Raw genomic sequence first — 225 nt, 5'->3', positions numbered from 1 at the left:
AAACAACCGCAGTGATGTGAAGTCGATGTTTATCGAAAGCACGCTGTGAAACATACAAATAGTAGATATCTAACTGTTATGCCCAAACTTACTTTAAAAGAACTAGCGTGAAACTGACTTATTATTTGAGAATTTATATAAATTATTCCAATTATAAAATTGTGATGTAGCTTTATTCGAATTGTAATACGCATTTAATTTCATCTTCCGATTAAAATGGATCGA

Source organism: Rhagoletis pomonella, unplaced genomic scaffold, assembly GCF_013731165.1.
Source record: "Rhagoletis pomonella isolate Grant_MI unplaced genomic scaffold, Rhpom_1.0 Rhpom_scaffold_00009, whole genome shotgun sequence".
Lineage (NCBI taxonomy): Eukaryota > Metazoa > Arthropoda > Insecta > Diptera > Tephritidae > Rhagoletis > Rhagoletis pomonella.
The sequence above is the reverse complement of the archived record's forward strand: the minus strand, read 5'-3'. Positions refer to the sequence as shown.